Consider the following 20,012-nt stretch of genomic DNA (forward strand, 5'->3'; position numbering starts at 1 on the left):
TCCATTTTGTAATTTTCAGAGACAAACATTCTGTAAAGTAGTAGATTCTGAAAATCTACACTGTTTATTCTTTTTTATATTTTAATTTGGATAATAACGTGTTTAGCTTCCTGGATTACTACCACATCAGTGCAAATTACTACCACATCAGTGATTCAGATACAAGCACATTCCCTTGTCAGGATATGTTATCTATAGTATATTCTTTTATTGGAATATTTAAAGTATACAACTGGTTTAATATAGTTGATTATTGACATCATAGTATGAGGATGCAGGAAATCTTACACCACATTTACAAAACATAATTGTTTTGGTTGGTTTCTTTTCTACTCTTCTAGGCTATGCATCAAAAATAAGATGGTAACTGTGTACTTGTACATAAAACCAAGATTACAGCTGGAAAAAAACATAAATTCATGTAGGAAAATATCAAAATCATTCTAACAGTGCTATTTCCAAATATAATAGAGACCTCATCAACAGACACATCAGCCATTTATATGTATCATCAGTGGAATTAAGCAAAGGAGAATGCTTTTGGGTTTTTAATATGCTACTTTTGGGTATAAACAAACATCTTTATTTAGCATCATTGCGATCAGCTTTGAAAAGAACAAAAATTTATACCTCTGTACATGTGGCTGGATTTAAATAACCTGTTTTGATACTAATTGTGAAAGTCAAATAACTTCCCTCAGTAGTTTGGTGAAATGATCATGTGCTCAAGCATTTGAATATACTTAATTTTGTCATGACAGCATTTATTAAACAGGTCTTTCACATTGAGGGCTCTGTTTGAAATGTTTACTTTTCTTTATCTTTGCAGCATATCTTTGACTTCATGATGGGTAACAACTGCAGTGAGGGTGAATGGGTTGGGACAGCAAGGCTTGGGTATTCGTTTTCTTATATGACATTTGGCCTTAAGTATAAAAAGGTGTTCCAGCACCCCTGGTTGGCTTTTTTTTTTTTTTTTGAGACAGGGTCTCACTATGCAGTTCAAACTGGTCTTGAGATCATTTTGTAGCCCAGGCTGGTCTCCAACTCGCAACGATTCTCCTGCCTCAGCCTCCCCAGAGCTGGGATTACAGGTGTGCACCACCACGCCCGGCTTGTTCTTTTTTCTTTTTGAGACAGGATTTCACTATGCAGTTCAGACTGGCCTTGAACTCACTTTGTAGCCCAAGCTGGCCTCAAACTCGCAGCAATCCTCCTACCTCAGCCTCCCAAGTGCTGGGATTACAGATGTGCACCACCACGCTTGACTACTAGTTGGCAATTTTTATGCAGGTGGTGAATGTGATTTTTAGATGTGTGGCTTAAAACAAAGGGAAGAAGAGTTTCTCGTGCATGGGCTTTTAAAAAGTGTGTATTAGGTAGCTACAGTGAATAATGGAGAAGGACAAGGAGCTTAAGGAAAGAAAAGTGTTGAAGTCCCTGAGATTTTTTTCTTTTATTGTAGTTTTACTGAGTGTATAGGATTAAAATGGCTAGAAATGGGACTCGACTGCCCCCTCTCCACAGGCACTTTACATTTCTTTCTGGGACTACAGCAACCACACACAGTACAGACAGCCTCCTAATCTGTTTATATTAGTAGACAACTTTTTTGATTTCTCTGCTGGCATTTTTTAGAATGTATCTATGTGCTGCTTTACTTTGTATACAAAGGACAGCAGCACCTCGTGGACTATCTGGGAACTTTGGGGTCTTTTCTCAACTGCCCATTTGTATCCCGGCATGAGTCTCATTTCCAAGGCTGAGGAGAGACAAAATTTCTTGACATGACTTAAGTTTGACCTCTCCCACTCTTCAAATATAATCTGGAGCTTGTTGTTTCAGGATCAACTTTCACATCCCTAAACCATCCTTGTTTTCCTGTATGTTCTTTATTAGTGAACTTGCGTTTTCTCTGTCCTGAAGATATGCTAAACATTGCCTGTAACCTTATTCTTCAACCACTATTTTCTGCATAGCTTTTCTAGTTCTTACCTTGCTCATTAGAAGGCATTGCCAGACCGACTGTGGGTATATGCAGTATACAGCTGCCAGTAGTTAGAGCCTATAAATTAATACTGTATTTAACATTGTGTGTATGTGTATGGTTTTTTTTGTTGTTGTTTTTTGGGATTTTTGGGTCTTTTTGGACAGGGTCTTGCTATGCAGTTCAGGTTGGTCTTGACCTCACTTTGTAACCCAGGCTGGTCTCGAACTTGCAACGATCCTCCTGCCTCAGCCTCCCAAGTGCTGGGATTAACAACTGTGTGCCACCACGCCTGGCTTGTATTTAAAGCTTTTATTTTTAAAGCTTTAAATTTTAAAGCTTCTTCATTTTAACTTTATATTCTGGGAAGTAGATTCAGAAAGAGAAATACCTAAACTCTCCCAGCTATTGAGCTACTAACTAATTAGGACTGGAGTTTAAGTTATATGTATATTGTCTTCCCTTTACCAAGAAGGGTTGTTTTGGAGATACCAGTTCAATCAGTCTAACTGGAAAAAGATGTCAAACAGAATCTGTGTGTAGTGTTTAGCCCAATCCACTATGAAACTTGTGTGGGACCAGCCATCCAAGTTCACCAAGTGTCCAGGCGATTCTGACTCGGCGCTAAGTTTTGAAGCTGAAACGATCAAATAAGACGTTGTATCTGTCTGTATTTTACACCCTGGAAAGAGAACAGAGAGTCAAAGGCTTCCCATCAGGTTCTAGTCCTCTTCTTCCTGTTGGCCTCGCCCGCGGGCAGCCTTGCAGTAGATGGACACAAAGAAAGCCATGGCCCCTTGCCTCTTCTCTGTACGCATCATCCTTCCCGTCAAGAGCTACCTCCATGTGCCCTTCACGTTACTTCACCGTGGGTGCTGTAACAAAGTGCCCCACACCAGGCTGCTTGAAACAACAGAAGTTTATTGTCTTCTGGTTCTGAAGGCCAGAGCCAGAGGGCAAGGTGTCAGCAGGGCTGTGTTTCCTTTGAAGGTGCGGTCTCTGGTCTCTTTCTCTCTCCTAGCACCTGGTGCTGGGAACAGCCCCAAGGATAAAGGACTGGGAAGAGAGGAAGGCATAGCCTACCCCCACCTACTCCAGCCGAGTCCTCAGATGTGTGTGTGCAGCAGAGAGAGAATAAACCACCACTGCCAAGCCCTGTTCAAATTAAAGAATCCGCAGTGAGTAGGTGGTGATTGTTTCAAGGTACTACTTTGTTGTACAGCAAGAAATAACAACAGCAACAAGCCTGGGCCTTCATAATGAATGCCCTTGGTTCCGTCTGCTGGAAGCCCTTCTGTCGGAGCCCAGATGAAGCATTTGGGCCTCACTGCAGGTTGAGTGGCTGGGAATGAGGACAAAGTTGTGCTTGTATGTAATGAATGGTACCCTCTGACCTACCTAAAAGCTTCTGAGAGTGTGGGTAAGAAGCCAGGGGAGGGACAGAGGGTACTGAGGGGCGCTTTGTGCAGGTGGCCTGCAGCCAGACGCACAGAGCTGACTGTGTGGGCTCCGGAACACTGGGACCCTCAAGGGCACAAGGAGAAACACAAGCAGTGAGAGGCCCTTGCTAAGGAGAAAATTGGAATAATTAATCACTGAGAATGAGTGTCTGTCTTCAAAAGAGCTCAATTTTGGAAAATGAAGAGTTCAGAGAGGCACAAAGAAGTGATTACTTAGAAGAGGAACAGAGGACAGTCCTAAGGAGAACAGGATGGAAAATCAAGTGCTGAAACACACAAAGCCCCCTCCGCTGTGGTGGGTCACGATCGCAAGCACGGCGATGAGCGCCAGCAGCACTGAGGCCCTGCTGTGCCCCAGGCACTGTGCGGTTCCTCCCAGCAACCCTGAAGCAGGTCCTGTCCTCGTCACACTTTACAGATCAGGAGCTGAGGCCCAGTAACGTGGCCGAGGCTACACGACGTGGTGGCAAAGCTGGCATGCGCACCCAGGCACTCTGGCCTCAGAATCTGTGCTCAGTCACGAGCCACGCTGCCCTGTGCTGCCAGCGAAGTGGACACGCACACTGTCCCTCGTGCCACCGTGGAGCTTTACACTTAGCAAGCAGGATGGCACTGCAGGGCCCGGGCATCGGGGTGGGGACTGTTCCCAGAGGGACGCGCTCGGAGATGACCGAGTGGGCGGGGTCTGCTGCCTCCTCCCCTTCAGTTGTTGCTGTGTGAAACCCTTGACGGGATTTTCCCGCGGCCTCTGTGAAGGCCCGGGAGCCGCCCCGCCCGCAAGCGGCAGCCCTCCACGGAGCCGCCCAGACGGCAGGGAGCTGCTCAGACTTGATGGGGAAAAGTGCGACTGCAGGAGGTCGGCGAGACGGGATGGGCGGGGGAAACGCCTGCGGCCCGGACACCTTCAGGCTTCGGTTTCATCCTAGTTGCCTGGGTTCCGGGCCCCGCTCCGTAGAGCGAGAGGGGCTGATGTTAACCAGCTGTCTGGTCCATGTCCTTCAAGGTGAGGGCAGAGGGTTACTTGACCAGGTCTCCACGCCTCCAGCTGGGGGGCGCGGCGCATCTCTTTTCCCGAGGCCGCTACACTGCACTGCACAGGACCCAGGACCCGACCGGGAGGAGGGAGACGGTGGCACCGAGCGCTCCCAGCCGCCTCCCTCCCTCTCCCACCATGTCCATCCGAGTTCCAGTTCATGGTCAGGCCACACCAACAGCCCTCCTCAGGGGCACCCAGGAAGCTCGCAGAGTCTCAGCTTGAGGAGGAGGCCCAGAGCTTTGTCTCCACCTGGCTTCTAACTTTGTTCCTTCCTTCCCTGGGCAGTAAGAGCAGCAGGGCGCCAGGGACATGGGGAGTTGCCTCCGCGGATTACCATCCCTTGGCCTTGAACTGTCAGAGTTAGGTCTTTCTCTGACCGCGAATCAGCACTCCTGCTCCTAACTTCCTGCCTAGTTCGGTCCCCAGTGTGCACCGCGGGGCCAGCGCTGTCTGGGTTTGTGAGACCTCACACTCTGCTCCGAATGCTCACGAGCCCTTCTCCTTCGCCTGGACCTTGCGTGTGGCTCAGGAGATGCCTGTTCCGTGGACCACAGGCTGCCTTCACCTGTTCCCACCCTCTGCCTTGCAGCGTCAGCCCCAGCACTAGGGAGCTGGCTGCAGTTCTGAGGCAGCTCGCTGGCCCCTCCACCGCGCCCCTCCCCGCCCCGCCCCCCAACTACAGTCTCCAGGCTTCACCATCCACTGTCACCGGGCAGCCGTCTGGACTCCATTCAGAACATCACATCTTGTGATTTGTTTACATGGCTTCCTCTTCCTAGCTGTTTCCTTGTAAACTTGTACTCAGACGGCAAGTTGATTGCAGGCTCCATGCGCTGGGCAGCCCTCGGAAGTGGCCTGGGGACCTAGGGCCGGATCAGGGAAGGGGTGGGCAGTGTCAGCTGCTTGATGGACCCACACTGCTGCCTGGGAGGCCTCCTCTCCTTAGCTGTTTCCTTCCATTCTCTTTGAGGAAACGGAAAGTCGTGAAGTGTCTCTAACTCCTTTCTTGTCTCTCATGTGACTGAAGAAAAGATGAATTCTATCTGAAGTAAAAAACATGCCAGGAATTCCAGGGTCCCACATGCAATGCATCTGCTCAAGGACTCATCAGCCTGTGTCGTGCTGCCCCTGGCACTGAGTCCTGCAGTCACAACCCCTCCTGGTTCTTTCTCATCTGCTCTGCTGGTGGACTCTACACCTTCCTTTTCCGAGGGGTTGCTTCTGCCCACATCACTCTCCACAGGACTCATCCGAAGCCTCAGCTCTAACCACCCATACACCAGTGACTAGGTGTGGTGGTGCACACCTGTGATCCCAGCACTCGGGAGCCTGGGGCAGGAGGATCACTGTGAGTTCGAGGCCAGCCCGGACTACAAAATGAGCTCAAGGCCAGCCTGGACTGCATAGCAAAAACTTCTCTCAAAAAACACAAAAAGAAAAAAACAAGAAATAAGCAAGAGCAACCATTATTAAATCAGTGCCTGGTCTTGATCTCTTTGCTTGCAGTATAGCATTATCTTCATGTACCCAGGAAGCGCTGCTCAGTCCCAGCCATGTCGATCTTAACGCATCTGTGATGGACTGAAAATTGGGAGCTGGGCCCCTCCTCTCCCTGAAATTCATATATTGGAGTCCTTCCCCCAGTACATGCCATAACAGGTCTGTATTTGGGGACAGAGCCTTTAAAGAGCTAAGTAAGGTAAAACATTATTATATGGTCAGTTTTGATCCAGGATGGCAGCGTTACAGGTGAAAATGAGCATAGGGAGGCTTGGAAGGCTGCCAGCACCTCCAGGGGACTTCAGGCCTCCAGAGCAAGGAGGATGTACATTTCTGCTATCTAAACCACCGATTCTACAGTAGTCACGGCAGCCCTCACAGACTAACACCACGCCATCTTCTAGCCCAAGTGCGAGACACTCACCGGTCTTAGCTCCCTGGGTTGGGTCAACTCGTCACTAAGTGCTGTGATGGATTCTTCCCTTCCTTCTCTCAGTGTCATGCTATAGTGCGATTTGTTCACCCAGCTTCCTCTGCCTGACTGGGGAGAAAATCAGAACTCAGCTGATGGACACGTCTGTGACAGGAGTAACCAAGTCACCCCCCCCCCTTTGCTTCCAGATCACTATTGGAATAGCTACCCTGCCCTCCAGGGACTCTGCAGAGCCAAGGTCATGGGCTGTAGGGCTCCAGGGCAGCTACAAATGGAAGGTGATCAGAGTTAGACCTGCTCTGGCCAGGACTCCAGCCCATTGCCGCCGGCTCCAGGAACAACACCAGTGAGAAGAATCCCAGTTCCAGAAGACATTTGCTCTGAGCTCATGCTTCAAAGAGAAAGCTTGATGAGATTCCAAGTGACAAGAGTTGCAGATCACAACTCCTGAGGGCAAGACTGTCTTCTCCAGAGCTGGGTGTGATGGCCCATGCCTGTATTCCCAGTATTCAAGAGGCTGAGGCAGGAGGATCACCATGAATTCAAGGATAGCCTAGCCTACAGAGTGAATTCAAGGTCAGCCTGAACTACGACATGGGATCCTATCTCAAAAAAAAGAAAAAAAAATGTCTTCTCAACCCTTATTCTGTTCAAATTTGAAAGGAACCCAGGCAGAACTCTCTTTGGGACTTGGTCCTATGTACTTCTTTGAAGTGGGTGGGAAGGATCAAGACCAGGCACTGATTTAATAAAGGTTGCTCCTGCTTATTTCTTGTTTTTGTTTTTTTTTTTCTTTTTGTGCTTTTGAGACAAGCTTTTGCTATGCAGTCCAGGCTGGCCTCGAACTCACAGTGATCCTCCTGCCCCCAGGCTCCCTAGTGCTTGGATCCCAGGTGTGCGCCACCTCACCCAGCCTGTTCCTGCTTATTTCAAAAGTACTAAAAGGGACTGGAAGAGGAGAATGTGACCTGTGTTCTGTTCCATGTGCGGGCCATGAGAGGAAATAGGGCAGCCACCAGCTGATCCATATGCGTGCAACTGATGTCATCTGTATACAAGGGAGTGTGGGATCCGATGTCCAGCCCCCAGGGGACATCTCCCTCCTTCCTGGGTCGCCTGGGGGCAGGGAGGGCTGGTCTCTCTCATGGTTTAGGGTAGCAGATGAAGAACTGCTAGCAGGAATAAATTCATGAGCTCAGTAAGTCAAAGAGTAGGGAAAGAAAGAGTAGAAACCAGCTCGCCAGGTCCTGGGTGAAGATACTGGCTGAGAATTTGAACAGATCCCTGTCATTTAACAGGCACCTCCTAGGGAAGGTTGGTCAGACCCCTTTCCCTTCCTTCTATGCCTCATTCCCCATCTAGTCCCAGCCCTTCCGGTACTGGAGGAAGCAGGAGCTGACGTACCAGAAGCAGGGCCTAGAGAGAGAGAAAGAGAGACAGACAGATAAGGACATACAGACTAAAATAGAATCTCAACAAGTATACCAGGGGAAACCTGTGTTCCTAAAAAGTGGGAATGAGGTGAAGCACAAATCAGGAAAATAACACATCAGGGTCACAGCTGGACTATTGGGGAATCAACACAAATGAATAGAATCTTGTCTTGGGGGACTACGGGGACTAAGCGAAAAGGAATAACAGCAGGCAGGAGATCGTCAGGCCTCCACTCAGAACTGCAGTCACAGAGGAAGATGGGAAAATAGAGAAGCCAGGTACAGTAGTACATAAAATCTAGCACTATGGAAGGCTGAGGCAGGATAATTACAAGTTTAGGGCCATCCCAGGCAATTTAACAAGACATAGTCTCAAAATAAAAACAGAAAAGGCTGGGGATGTTGCTCACTGCAAAGATCTTGGGCTTAATACTCAGTACAACCAAAAATAAAAAATATTAAAAGGAAAATGGAGAAAAACACACTATTTGGAAAGGATAATCACCTAGGGCTACGGCCCCTATCCAATGCCTCCACCTCTATGCTAGCGGTAAAATCTGTGCGTCTGGGACTCCATCCTATCAGCCAGCCCCGAGGGCCATCAATCAGGAGGGACTCAGCCTCTAGAATGATGCTAGCAACTAGTCTCCAGAACCCAAAGCAGGGCCACGGGGCACATTCTGAGGGAGCCTCAAGACTCACTGGTTCTTTGGCAGGGGGAGCAGAGCCAGTCCCAAGTCATATGCTAGAATGAGTGTCCAAGCCTCAGCAGGTACATCCAGGCAGAGAGTGGCAGTGGGGACCCTTACGGCTGGGTCACCCTGACGGGACCAGCACTGGCCCCTGGAGAGTCCTGACCTTTTCAGAGAGCACAAGTCTGCCGCCTCTTCCAGGCCTCAGCCACTTGTCAAGTGCATTATTAAAGAGAAATTCCTGAAGCCTGCGCTGTGCTGGAAGCACCCTCTGCCCAGCCTTCGCCACTGCCAGAATCATTTACACACAAACACACTGAGGTCTGAAGACCACCTGTGACCGACAGGGCTTGTCCTGAGAACAATGGTTCCTAACTTCCTCACTAGGACTCCTTGGAGAATAAAGGTACGGATTTTCTTGCCAAAAAGGCACACAGGCACTTTAAATTATTACCCACATAGTGGGTAAACCCACATATAGGGTTACCACAGGCCTCACGCTAAAGAACCTGTTTTCAGGAATCCTGTATCCTGGACCTTATGCCTTTATAAGGCATGGGGTAGAGCCCTAAATTCTAAGACAGCAAATTCTAAGGTGGCGGCTCCAGATTGGACTGAGGTGTCAACCTCTTCCCCCTCTGATGGCCAAGAGGAGGGAGACAGGTTAACAAGGCTTGATTCCCTCCAGGCATTGCAATGGAGCAGTTTCTGCCCCTGAACAGTAGGGACAGAGAACTTTCATGGCCTCTCTAGAAGGTTTACCCTTCCTTGGGGTGGTTGGGCACAGGGGGTTCTTGGTGTCCCCCAGGAAGTCACAGCAGCACAGCCCAGGGCTGAAGCGTACACAGGTGCTCTCAGGTGGGTGCAGTGCCACTCCTCAGACATTGCCAGCTGGGGTCCCCGGAGGCAGAGGCCAGTCTGCCCCTGCTCAGGATGACAGCAAAGGGTGTTGGGAAGGGCCAGTGCCATAGTATTTCGGACACACGTGTATTTGCAGGGCATTATGGAAACAAGGAAGCAGTGGTACAAGACGGGGAGTGAAAGGTCAGGCATCGCAGGCATCGAGACTGCCTAGTTACTCCCCGCTCCTGTCCTTCTCTTCCACAAAGTCCATGGCCACATCTTCATAATCTCTTTCCAGAGCAGCCATGTCATCTGGGGCCTCAGAGAAGTCTGTTTCCTCCATGCCCTCGCCCACATACCAGTGCACAAGCGCCTGCTTGGTAAACATCAGGTCAAACTTGTGGTTGAGGCGGGACCAGGCCTCAACAATGGCTGTGGTGTTGCTTAGCATGCAGACTGCCTGCTGCACTGGGGCTAGGTCACCTCCAGGCACCACGGTGGGGGGCTGATGATTGATGCCAACCTCAGAGAAAATGGAGAGTGCTCTAAGTGGCTGCTCCAGGGAGGGGTCTGCCCCGGACACTACCTGGGGAAGGGGCAGTCAATGGTGTTTGGCCTTTGCCCACCTTTAAGAAACAAGTAGACAGAGGAGACCACTGCTGCAAGGAACAGACAAATCCACGATGTGAGACATTCTATGCCACGAGACTGGTCCCTCCGAGCCACTGCCCAGAAAAAGGGTGGAAGCTGGGCACAGTGGGGCACCTGCAATCCCTACACTCTGAGGGGCTGAGGCAGGAGGGTCACAAATTTAAGTCCACCCTAGGCAACATAGCAAGACTCTGTCTCAAAAGAAAAACTAAAAAGGGCTAGTGATGTAGCTTGGTATGAAGGCTTCTGGGTTTAATCCTCATAGCCTAAAAAAATGTACAGGTGTAGGCTGTTTTACATAAGAGATTTAAGGGACAAATAAGTAGGTGAGTATGGTGGTACACACCTGTAATCCCAGCCCTTGAGAAGCTGAGGCAGAAGGACCACCATGAGTTTGAGACCTGCCTGGGCTACATAGTGAGTTCAAGGCCAATCTGAACTACATAGCAAAAATAAAACAAAAAGGATGTTTGTGTTATATAACTATTTAGGTGAGTTTGCATGGATCAGCAAAGCAAAAACAAAGTTAGGGAGTGGGTACGTGGGTGTTAGCTATACTAGTCTCTTTCCTGTAGTTTAGAAAATTGTATCAATCAGGGTTTTCTAGAGAAACAGATACAACACAAGATTTATAAAATATAACAAGAGGGTCTGGGGACTTGGCTCAGGGGCACAGTGCCTGCCTGGCAAGCACAAGGTTGTGAGTTTGATTCCTGGTACTGGAAACAAACAAACAAAAAAGATATAACAAGAAATTAAAAGATTGGCTGCCACAGAGTTGGATGAGAAAGCGTGCAGAGGTTGTCACACGCTGGAGGCAGAAGAGTCTAGTACAAGGTCTGGAGTTCACTGCAGTTTTCTGTGCAAGTACGAATCAGGAGGCTGATGGGTCTGCAACGGAATGCTGAAGGAACTATGTCAAAGGCTGAAGAGTCTACACCAGAAGGCTGAAGAGTCCCAGGCAGAAGCCACAAGTTCTGCACCAGAAGCCAGGAGAGGACTGCCAAGCTGAAGGTGAAAACCGGAGCTCCTCTGAAGAACCAGCAGTCAATCCTTCCTCATTGGGGGGTGGGCATTACACCCACACCATTTCTGTGCCCTCCTCTTGCACAGGGTCAGGATGAATACAAAGTAAGGACACTGGCTGCCTGCTGAGTCACATAGTTAACCTTCTAAACTTCTCAAATTGACACAATAAACAACATCCTAGAGCAGGAAGAGATGTCCTTTCATTCCAGGATGTAGAACTGCTGAGTTACTTACTTAAACTTCTAGACTCAAGTTGACACAATGTATCAACCATAACAATCCACCCCTTCTCAATCTGGCAACCAGGGACATTTCTTTAAGCAGTTTCCAAATACAAAGAGATGCTTATAATTCCGCCTAACATGTTATAACTATCCTGCCTATAAATGTAAACACACTAATTTGTTTTCCTTGGGTGATGCTTATTTTTCAATCATTTTATAACTTAAACTTTATAATACAGCTTAACAATCCTTCAGAACATTATAATACAGCTTAACAATACTTAACCAGTACTACGTCTATCAACATTATATTACATTAGAACCATATTAGGAGAAAGATAGTGTAAATACAATCCTTTTTTTTCTGTAGCTGATCACAGGATCATAGCTGGTATTTAGAACTACCTTCTTCCACTATCCATTCTGTATTCCCTTGGTCTTCAGCAAGCACCTCGGCAGGTCTTGGTTCTTTCCCTGATGGAATGAACCATACCTTCGTTCCTGAAGGCTCTGGGCCATTTGTCATTGTGCTTATATTAGGTTATTGTAGTTTCCCATTGATTTAATAACAGGGCATGGTAACACTAAGGGGTGCCCTAAGGGATCTCCTGCACTTCGTGTGTATTCTTCTTTTCCTCCATTGTAGAGTAGTAGTCCAACTTCCTCTTGATAGTCTGGGTCAATCACTCCTGACAACACTGTGACTCCCTTTTTAGCTTATTTTCTCAGAGACATGAGGAGACCAAAATGACCAGGTGGAAATCTTAGCTTCCAGTTCAATGATACTGTTGCGCTTCCTGGTACAAGCCTTCCTCCCTCTGGAACTAATACTTCTAAGTCAGCAAAATATAAGGTTATGGGGATAGGAAGCAAAAACTTTCCTAGTGGATCACTAGGAGTAATGGGTAGTGGTACCATTCCTACTTCCACCCCTTGATTCTTGGACACATGAATCCTGGCTATGTGTTATGGGTGATACATTTTGTCAACTTGAGGAGTCTAGAGGCTTGGCTAAGTGACTCAGCAGTTCTACATCCTGGGGTGAAAAGGACAGGTCCTTCCTGCTCTGGGATGTTGTTCATTATGTCAACTTGAGAAGTGTAGAAGGTTAACTATGTGACTCAGCAGGGAGCCAGTATCTTTACTTTCTATTCATCCTGAACCTGTGTAAGAGGAGGGCATGCAGATTATCATGGTTTGGGGGGATGTTCTGTGCAAGGTGAAACAATATAATACAGGACACATATTTTATAAGATTATTTATAATAGTCTTCCAAAGAATGATATACAAGAGAGTGCAGGAAATCTGTCCACACACTATAGACCAGAAATCCCGCTGAGGGCCTGGATCCTGCGATAATGTCCTACATGAGCCCAGCTGAAGACCTAGAGCCCATAACAATGCCTCCCAAGAATCCAACTGGAGGCCAGAGCCCATAATAATATCTCACGCAGGCCTGTTTCACCAATCTGCTCTGGGAAGGCCCAAAGGTCAGTGGTGGAATCTAGATAGTCTGTGCCAGTGGGATGAAGGATCTGTGCTAGCAGGCTGAGAGAGCTGCACTGGAGCCAGGAAGCGACGCTCAGAAGAACCAGAGCTCCCTTGAAAGGTACCATAGCCATCCTCAGCAACAGTGAGGTCCCAAGCTCCTCCAATGATCAAGATGGCCGAGTTCCCATCAGGGAAGCCAATGCAGGAAGCTTCTCCAGGAGACCAGCAGTGCACCATCTTCCCTTCTGGAGCCAGGAAGCGATGCTCAAAATGAGGAGCAGAGCTCCCCTAAAGTGAACTGAAGCTATTCTCAGTGCCAGCGAGGTCCCGAGCTCCTCAGAGGTTGAAAACAGTCACGTTCATCAGGAAAGCCAGCATGACGAGCTCCTCCAACAGAACCAACAACTCCTTACATCTTCCACCAGCTCCCAATAGCCTTTCTCTACTCCCAACGCCTAATTTCTTCTTCTCCAGTTCTGCCTCTTATGCTGCTGATCCCCAGGTGAGCCTCCCACACCCAGCACCACGCTTACTCAGTTCAGCTGGGGGTTATAAATTGACCACCAGTTGTCAATCCATTACAGAGATTATGTGAGTGCTACACACGCCCTGGGTGGGGGAAGCCTGCTTACAATATAAGGGAGGAAAAAAGGCTTGTCTCCCTCCGTTTTTGCTCTTGCTGCTTTTGCTGTCTTGTGCCACTTTGAAGTGTTGCCCTCTGCCATGTGCCACCCTGCCTTAGAGCCAGCCAAGTATGGACTGAAACCTCTACAAACTATGAGCTAAATAAACCTTTCCTTCCTTAATTCTGGTTGTCAGGTATTTTGTCTCAGCAACGAGAGAAACATAACCAAGACACTATGGGAGACAGAGTGCCATATAATGGGCACTGATTGAAAGCATATACAGCCTTTTGAAGTACCTTGCAAGCTATTGCCACCTACCTAGCACCTTAACTCTATCTTGAAAAGACCACTCCACTTTTTTATCAAACCAGCCACTTCTGGATGGTAAGGAACATGGTGAGACCTGTGAATTCTATGAGCATGAGCCCATTGCCTTACTTCTTTGGCTGCAAAATGTGTTCCTTGGTCAGTGGCAATGCTATGTGGAATTTCACCATGGTTGATAAGGCATTTTGTGAGTCCATGGATGGTAGTTTTGGCAGAAGCAGTATGTGCGGCAAAGGCAAATCCATCTCCAGAATATGTGTCTATGCCAGTGAGGACAAAGCACAGTCCCTTCAATGATAAAAGTGGTCCAATATAATGAACCTGCCACCAGGTTGCAGGCTGATCACCCCAGGGAACAGTGCCATATTGTTGGCCTCTGCTGCTGGCATATTGGGCATTCAGCAGTGGCTACAGCCAGATCAGCCTTAGTGAGTGGGAGTCCATGTTGCTGAGCCCATGCATAACCTCCATTCCTGTCACCATGGCCACTCTGTTTGTGAGCCCACCGGGCAATGACCGGTGGCTGAAGAAGGAGGTTGGCCACTATGCACAGAATGGGTCATCTTATCTACTTTATTATTATTATTATTATTTTGTCTTTTTCAGACAGGGTCTTGCTATGCAGTTCAGGCTGGCCTTGAGCTCACTTTGTAGCCCAGGCTGGTCTTGAGCTCACAATGATCCTCCTGCCTCAGCCTCCCAAGTGCTGGGATTGCAGGTGTGCGCCACCACGCCTGGCCTTGTACTTGATTATTAAAGTCCTCTTTTGCCAGTGTCACCTTTTGGTGAATGTTTACATGGGAAACAAATATTTTTATATCCTCTGCCCACATGGAGAGATCTACCTCAATTTGACTGGCGTGCCTAGGGAATGCCTACCCACCAGGCTAAGTGGCATGAAACTAATACTTCTCCTTTGACAAAGGCAGTCTTTCGAAGAGAACCCACCATGGCCTCTGGGCCAAAGACCTGGCTTCCAGACCACCTGTGATGGATCAAGGTAAAAGCAGCCTCTGAACTTGCCATCTGCCCTGTTTGCCCCTTCCCTGGCACATCTGTCCTTCATACCTGCAGCTCTAGGGGCCTCTCCCTCCTCAGAGGGGCGTAGGTCACAGGTGAAGCCCTCCCTTCATCCCCAACTTGCCTTGAAACCTGTGGGACACCAGTCCACAAACTGGATGGTGCACTTAATCTTGATAGTGGCAATGATAGCAGTCACATCCTTGGCAACCACATCTCCACGATAGAGCATGCAGCAGGCCATGTACTTGCCGAGGCGAGGTTCACACTTGACTATCTGATTGCAGGGCTCAAAGCAGGTATTGGTGATGTCATACTGACAGCTGCTCCTGGTAGGCCTTCTAAGCTGAGATAATGGGTGAGGTCACCAGGGGAAAGTGGATACGGGGATAGGGCACCAGGTTGGATGGGAAGTCTGCAAGGTCCACATTGAGGGTGCCATTAAAACGCAGGGAGGGGGCTAGGGATTTAGCTCAGCGGCAAAGCGCCTGCCTAGCAAGCACAAGGTCGTGAGTTCGATTCCTGGTACTGGAAGAAAAGATGAAAAGAAAGACAAAAACAAAACAAACAAAAAAAACAAATAAAACGTAGGGAGCTCATAAGTGAAACAAATCAGACTCACATGTGTAAGTGAGTCTCCCTAGGGTAAGAAACTGAAAGAGTAAATAAGACTCAAAATCTATAATAGATACATGAAAGGGAAAGAAACTGCCTAAAAGGGAAGAACTGGGATGGGGGAAAGGAGAAAAGGAAGGAAGGAAAAATATGTACACACACACACATACACACACACACACACACAAGATAGCTAAGATATACTACTAATTTCTTTTAGTTCATTGAAAGGAATGGTTACTGCTTATATTGTTTGATGTATCTTGCATGCCTATATCTTGTAATCTGAGCAATTACTTTGAAGATAATAATATGCAATATATTAACCATTGTTAATTTCCTATTATCTTGTTTTGAAATTTTGTATAATTGTTTTATCTCTTAAAAAAAATGCAGGGAGGCAGTGATGCAGACACAACCTGGCCACTGAGCCAGCTGAGATTGCTGTAGGTAGGGTGCTGCATGTCCAGGTGGCAACTGCAAATATCAAAGGCAGCCTCACTGTCCATCATGAAGACACAGTCTGTGTGCTCCAGGCTGGAGTGGGTAGTCAGGATGGAGTTATAGGGTTCTACAACTCCTGTGGACATGGGCGTAGTAGGCAGTGAGTAGACAGCAAACTCCAACTTGAACTTGCCTGTTATGGCTTATATCTGGATGTCCCCCACCAAAACTTTATGCACTCATAGGTGGGGCTTTTCAGAGGTGGCTGGATCTAGAGTTTGTGATGCTGGGATTAACTAAATTATTTTAGCATAGTCCTGGGTGTGGATGATGGGAAGGCCCACCCTGGATGTTGGGAGCACCACCCAGAAGGCATACAGTTTAGATGGGATAAAAGGGAAAGGGAGGCTTGCTGCTGCTACTTGCAGCTTGCTGCTTGCTATTTCATTGACTATTTCTCCTCTGCAATGCCCTTCTTCCATGCCTCCCTACCTTGGAACCTGCCAACTATGGACTGAAACCTCTACAAACTATGAGTTGAAATAAGTTTTCCTCCTTTAACTTTGGGTGATGGGTATTTTGTCTCAGCAACTAGAAAAGTAAATAAGACAATGCCATACTTTATAGAAAGCTGCTCCATCAGTGGAGAGGTGAAATCCTGAGCCTGTGCTGCCTCCAAAGCTATGGAAGATCAAAAAGCCCTGGAGATCACTGCACTGGTCTGTCTAGAGGAGGAAATAACACTGTTAAGGATGTAGATGACATGTGCCTGGTCCCCAACTCTCCAGGGAACTCCTGTCTAGAAAGTGTCTGTTACTAAACTACAGTTGATGTACTTCTGCATATTAAACACTGAAGTATAGTACTTAAGTGTATGTGCTTTATACATAGAAATGCATGATTTGACAAGCATTATATCTGTATAACCAATTATGATATAAAAACTTTTGTCACCCTCCAAAGTTCTCTCCTGTCCCCTGCTTCTCCTCTATAGAGGAGAGAGCAGAGTACTTACAGGAGGCTTGGTGCTCTTGGGAAACAGCTGACCTAGAAAGGCAGTGCTATGTGCAGCGGCAGGGGTGAGGCAGGGAAGAGGAGGGTGGGGAAGGCACAGGACTTGCAGTCAGAGAGCCGGGCTTGCTGAGCCATGTTGCTTTGCCACCTACATGCAGAAGAGTGGGAACACGGACCGTACATGTCAATACATCTGAATCTCCAGGTCCCACCTTCAAGGAATCCAGGAACCTACAGGTTTGCCAGCTGTCCCCAGATAATCCTGATGTAGCTATTCCTTGAACTAGAAAAGCACCTCTATTAATCTTTTTTTTTTTTTGGTCTTTTTAAGACAGGGTCTTGCTATGCAGTTCAGGTTGGCCTTGAGCTCATTTTGTAGCCTAGGCTAATCTCAAACTCAGAACGATCCTCCTGCCTCAGCCTCCTGAGTGCTGGGGTTACAAGCATGCGCCACTACCCCCGGCTCAAAAGCATCAATCTATACCAAATACACAGGAAATGACAGTCTAAGAAAGTTCTAACCCTAGGAGGTGCTTTTTTAAATTTACATTCTTGAGGAGGGGAATGCAGAATCCCACTTCTCAGGTTCTTCCTGTGGACAGTCCTCAGTCTCGACTGAGCAGCAGAGAGAATGTCTAGACAATCCCCGTAGAGCAATAGAGCCAAAGTGCTAGCTCCCTACTGGCCTGACTCTCAGTGCCTTGGATAGCGCATGGGTAAAGTGGACAGTGGTTCAGAGCTGAGCAGAGCCTCCCCCTGCTGGAAAGATCTATGCAGGCCTGTAAGAACAAGCTGAGCAGTTGTGAAAGATGGACCAAAGCCCAAAGAAGTCTTGGATCAAGAAGACGGGCAAGTAAGGTGGAACCAGCAGGACAAAAGCCTGAGTCCACAAATTCAGGGGAAAGCAGATTCTTCAGGCCTCCAACCCTAGATCCCATCCCAGACGTGCCCCCGAGCTCTCCCTGGGGGAAGCTGAGTAGACAGACCTGGGAGAGGCAGGGTGAGTGATGGCAGGTTCCAGCCACAGGCTGTGCTTCCCCTTCTTCCTGGACAGGGCCAGCCTGCCAGGCCAGGGAGGGCAGCTAAGGATGCAGTGCCTCCTGCAGGGGCCAGCGGCACCTGGTCCCACTCACCACTTTTCGGATTTGCTCCATCACATCGATGATCTCCTTCCCCACAGTACAGTGGCCACGGGCATAGTTGTTGGCAGCGTCTTCTGTGCCAGATATCAGCTGGTCAGGGTGGAAGAGCTTCCTGTAGGTGCCAGTTCTTACCCTATCTTGAGGGGAAGAGAGGGGCAAAGGTAAGAGAGGCTGGTCTCACTCCCCAAGGGACACAAGGCCCTAGGACCTTTGTTGTTAAGCTTCCCTGAGTGTAACTGCAAAACACAGTGACGGACACCCGGAGCTCCAGAGGCCACTTCTAAAGCCTGGAGCCACCTGGAACTCAGGGTTAAGTATGGGGGCGCCTTTAACAGGCCCTTCCGCTGATCACAGCCACTTGGTTTTGCTAGGAGGAATCAGGGTGTAGAGGAGACTCCCTTCAGGTTAGGGTAAGAACACCGACTAAAGGAAAAAGCCCCATCCACAGTTCAAACTCCGGAACAGTATCTTTGGAAAGGTGGGGGAAGGGTGTAGTTTTCACAAATGGGAACTGAGGAGCTCCAGACGCAGAAGCAAGGAAGCAGCAAAGCCCACAGGAGCAAGCAACAGGTTCACACAGGCCCAGTCCCATCAGGTGGCCTCTCTCTGCTAGGGTGAGCAGGGACCTGTCAAGAATGTTCCCGGTGCCCACTTCCTTAGGCAAAGTTGTTCTCAAGAGCCTGAGGGGTGGGAAGAGGAAGTTGAAAGTTTCTGCTTATCTCCACTCCACTCTAGTCTGGCCTTGATTCAAATATTTGGTATTTTCCCAGTGGAACTGTGCCACCGATTGTCTCCCCAGAATAGGAAGTCCCAGGACCCCTCCTGAAGACAGCACCTAGACAGAAGCAGCCCACCTCAGGCTCTGGCGTTGTGCTTAGCAAGGGACTGCCTGCATCCCAAACGCTTTCCCGTCAAGCAGAGCTCCCTGCTGACTTCCGGGAGAAGTATGGGCTGCCCACTCACCTATGACCACAGGCTCCAGGTCCACAAAGACAACCCGTGGCACGTGCTTGCCAGAATCTGTCTCAGTGAAAAAGGTGTTGAAGGAGTCATCTCTGGTGCCCAGGGTCTTGTTTCTGGGTATGATGCCATCTGGCTGGATGTGATGCTCCAGGCAGTACAGCTCCCAGCAGGCGTTCCCCATCTGCACCCCCGCCTGGCCCACGTGAATGGAGACACACTCATGCTGGTGGGTAAAGAGTGACAGGCCTGGGAGCAGCCCCCATCCTTCGTCCCCGAAGGCTGAAGCTGAGTGGTACCTAAAACCCAAAAGACTGGCTTCTCTTCCCAAGCCTTCCTACACCTGCCGCCAACCCACCTCCAGGGTCTCATTTCCTGTAGTTACTCAGGACTTATGAAAGTGGCTGTGCCTAGGCCTTCCCAGGCAGAGACTAGAGAGAGCCAAAACCAAACAGCCAAATCCCACTGCACAGTGGCCTTTCTGCTGGCTGTGGAGGCTTGCGAAGGAAGGCTCAAGGTCCTGTACTGCAAGACAGGGTTCCCTGGAGCTTCTAGGTTAGGCACTGGGGCCTAGGTCCAGAGCTTGCCCTTGGCAGTGACTGTCTCCTCCACACTGTGACAGGAAGGAGCCCATGTTGAGGCCTGTGCATCACCTGAGTTACAAACAGTTTTGAAAGCTCACTCAAACTCTCCTCTTTTGGGGGAGACTTTGGCCACCTGTCACTGTCCACTGCAACAGATCCCTTAATCCAAGCAAGTAAGTACACTCAGGGTCACAGTGCAGGCCAGAAGACCCACCCCACGCTCAGTCCCCCTCACTGAGGCCCGTGCTTTGTCCCCAACCTGCAGTCCAGAGGACGCGCGAAAGGACCGAGCACCTCCCAGGTGCAGGAAGAGCTGTGTATCAAGTGGTAACCACTGTCCGGCATCTTAGGAACAGTCCTCCAAGATGGCCTCAGAGCCACTTGGAGGGCTCTGCGCAGAAAGGGGGATGAAGAGATTCCCATGGGGTGGGGACCTGTGTACACACCAAGCCCCCTGTTTTCACTGAGGACCCAAAACAAGAGAAAGGTGGAGCAAAGCA

General features: G+C 48.7%; 1 pseudogene; it reads right to left on the reverse strand.

Moving 5' to 3' along the window:
• Positions 1-9,616: 9,616 nt before the first annotated feature.
• On the reverse strand, positions 9,617-19,145 carry LOC102030152 (annotated as a pseudogene).
• Positions 19,146-20,012: the final 867 nt, after the last annotated feature.

This window comes from Chinchilla lanigera, unplaced genomic scaffold, assembly GCF_000276665.1.
Source record: "Chinchilla lanigera isolate Chin_1 unplaced genomic scaffold, ChiLan1.0 scaffold00005, whole genome shotgun sequence".
NCBI lineage: Eukaryota > Metazoa > Chordata > Mammalia > Rodentia > Chinchillidae > Chinchilla > Chinchilla lanigera.